The 3,532-nt window shown below is 38.6% G+C and overlaps 1 pseudogene; it reads left to right on the forward strand.

The window, feature by feature from the left end:
* The first annotated feature begins 2,110 nt into the window (after nucleotides 1-2,110).
* Nucleotides 2,111-2,194, forward strand: LOC123624931 (annotated as a pseudogene).
* Nucleotides 2,195-3,532: the final 1,338 nt, after the last annotated feature.

The raw sequence follows: 3,532 nt of genomic DNA on the forward strand, positions 1-3,532 counted from the left end.
CTAGAGTGCTGTGGCGTTAGCCTAGCTCACAGCAACCTCAAACTCCTGGGCTCAAGCAATCCTCCTGCCTCAGCCTCCCGAGTAGCTGGGACTATAGGCATGCACCACCATGCCTGGCTAACTTTTATATATATTTTTTCAGCTGTCCATATAATTTTCTTTCTATTTTTAGTAGAGAGGGAGTCTCGCTCTTGCTCAGGCTGGTATCGATCTCCTGAGCTCAAACAATCCTCCTGCCTCGGCCTCCCAGAGTGCTAGGATTACAGACATGAGCCACCATGCCTGGCAGATAGCATATGTTAAGGATACATAATATGTGTGTGTTAAGAATATTTATACAAGTGCGTTAAGTATATACATGTATATGTATGTTAAAGATAGTTACTGTAACATCATCATATCAAAAACTTAGAGAAAGTCTAAATACCGTTCAATAAGGAAATAGTTACATTGTCATATCCATATCATAATGTCATATGCAACCATCGAAACAATGAGGTTGGATCTATAGTGTACTGATTATTTCACAGTTGACAGATATTTAAAACGTTTAGTTTCATGACATATCTTAAGCAAATTGGGTTAGAATTCTTGTAATATCTGCTGAGGTTCAAAAGGAAGCCACGTGCTACACTGCAGCTCTACCTTGTTCCCAAGAAAACTGCTAGTTATTCAGTTGTTGGCTTTTTGTTCTCAATGTGTGAATGCTGACCTATTGGACCGTCACATTAATCCAGATATTGCCAAAGGATTGCATATCTATATTCTGTATAAACATTTCCATATTTTGGGTAAAACTTACTAAAATACATCAAAGGATCTTTAATCTACTAACCAGGTATTGGCCAACTCTTTCTGTAGAAAGCCAGATAGTAAATGATTTAGGCTTTGTGAACCACAGGGTCTCTGTTGTTGTAGTCCACAAACTGTCATAGACAGTAAGTGAATTGACATTGTAGTGTCCCAGTTAAACTTTACTTACAGACAGTAGGCTTGACTTGGCCCCAAGGCCCCTAATTTGCCGACCCTTGTGCCAAAACCAAGGTGCTCCTAAAGCAGTGAATTTTGTTTTTAAAGATACCCTAACTGCATGCCATTAACCTTTTTTTTTTAAAAAGATAACGTGTCAGTATGCATCCCACCATATTTTCAACAGTGACTTCACATTACATAACTTACAAAAATTCAGTTTAAAAATGAGATTATTTTCTGCATTTTCTCCTTTTATTCCTGTCGTTGAATCAATATTTTAGTATGGATGATTGCTTTGTATATTTGATGAGTGTAAAATATCTTGTAGTTGGATCATTTTTCTAAAGGCAAAAATACTGCTCTTGAACATTTTGGTCTTTCTGTGGTCTTTTTTTATAAGTATGAGCAAAATGATAATCAGCTTATATAATTGAGTAATGTTCAAGGTGTCTTGTATTTCTATAATTATTGCGAATCCATTACTTAATACCTTGGTCTGGCATTTTTAAAATGCCATATGTATATAATTTTGAAACCTATGAAGTGTGAAAATATACTATATAATTATTGTATAGTGATTGAAATGTATAGCTAAACAAGAAGAACATTAGAGCATCCATGATCAGGCCACTTAGGTATGATGGCCTTGAAAAAACTGTCTCTGCTCATGGACTTGAATTTCTTTTCCATTCATTCTTGAACTCATTCCAGCAATTTTCACCCACACCACTACTGCAAAGTTGGTTTTCTCAAAGTTCCCACTGATTTTCACTTTAATAAATCTCGATATAATTTCTTAGACCTCATTTTACAGAACCTATCAGCAATTTTTTCCCCAGTGAAAAGCTCTCTCCTCCGTAATCATTTTTTCCCTTGACTTTCAGGATATCACTCCTGCTTTTTCCTCCTTCCTCTCTAGTTCATCCATCTTAGTCTGTTTTGTGTGCTTGTCCTCACACCCCACCTTCTGCACATTGAAGTGTCACAGGGCTCAGTCCTCAATCTTCTTTCTCATGACTTTTATTACCTTGTGTGTGCTAATGGTTTCCTTAATTCCAGACCTATATCCCAAACTGCCTACTTGACCCCTCTCTTTGGGTAGCTGTTAGGTATCACAAAATTACCAGGTTGAAAATTGAGCTTTGTGCAGTGGCAGTATCATAGCCAAGGAGGTTTATCTGAGGCGCGATTATTGCTAATTGAAAACTTTTCCCAAATTTGAGCTACTGATGTTCTTCCTCATACTTCCCCCTCAGGGAGTCTTTCCTACTTGAGTTAATGGCAACGCTTCCAGTTACTCTGACAAAGACCTTGGGGTAATCCTTGACACCCCCCCTCTCTCTCTCGTCTTTGACATCTAATATCTAATCTCTCAGCACACCTTGTCAGGCCTTCCTTCAAAATATGTGCAGAAGCCATTCACCACTTGCCTGTCTAAGCCACCACCATCTGCTGTCTAGATGAGTGTAACACACTGCTAAATGGTCTTTTTTTCCTAATCCTCTTTCCATCAATGCTTAACCCATTGCTCCTATTAAAACAAGTCAGATGATGTCATTCCTCTGCTCAGAATGTCCCCATTGCCTCCCTTTTCAGCCAGAGTATATGTCACCATTCCTCCTAATACCTAAAATGCTGTGCATGATCTGACCTTTAGTACCTCTGACTTAATTTTTCATTTTTCTATCCCTTTAGCTCTGCTACTGCCTCACTGAACTTTTTGCTGTTCTTATATTGTCCAGGCACACCTCTGTACTTGGCGGTTCTCTCTATTTTAAATGGTTTCTCTCAGATAGCTTCCTGGCCACTTTTTGTCTATTCCTTCAGTTCTTTCCTTAACAACCATTTTCTCAGCAAGGCCTTTTCTAGACATGCTAACATTTCCACCATCCCTCTTCTCCCACACATAAGCATTTCATTAACCTGCTTTACCTTTTCTCCTCTAATATGCGATGTGGTTTGCCCATCTATTCTGTTTGTTGTCATTGTGTGTTTCCTTCACTCTCATGATAGGACATTTGTGTGTTCACTGCCATATGCCCTGTGCCTAGAAAACAGCCTAGCATGTAACGTAGTAAGGAGCTACTCCATAGAATTGTATTAACAGTGTATGGAGTTTACCCTGTGGGTATTGTTTTAATCATCAGACTAATTCTCATTTAAAATCACAAGAATGGAAAGACATGCACCACGTGTACTTGCCATCAAATTGGTACTAACTGTTCAACACTAAGGTGCTCACATGGTAGTAATACTCATTGGGTCCTGGTCATGTGGAGGGTTGGGGGGATGAACCCACAACTGATGGAAGCAGAGCGGACTGTATGGGGGAAGGGCAGGCTTGTAGCCCTGGCTTGGGTGAGACAAATGCATTACATGTAACAAAAATGTTCGTACCTCCATGCTATCCTGAATTAAAAAAAATAAAGCTAGAAATATTTTAGGGATCATTTAGTAAAGTAGGATTTTCATTTTTGTGAGCAACACTAGATTCCGCTGTAAGATTTGTAAAAGCCAAAATCCCTTCATTAAAAATATGAACATAAGCACATATACAAAT

This window comes from Lemur catta, chromosome 19 (genome assembly GCF_020740605.2).
Source record: "Lemur catta isolate mLemCat1 chromosome 19, mLemCat1.pri, whole genome shotgun sequence".
In the NCBI taxonomy this organism is placed as follows: Eukaryota; Metazoa; Chordata; class Mammalia; order Primates; family Lemuridae; genus Lemur; species Lemur catta.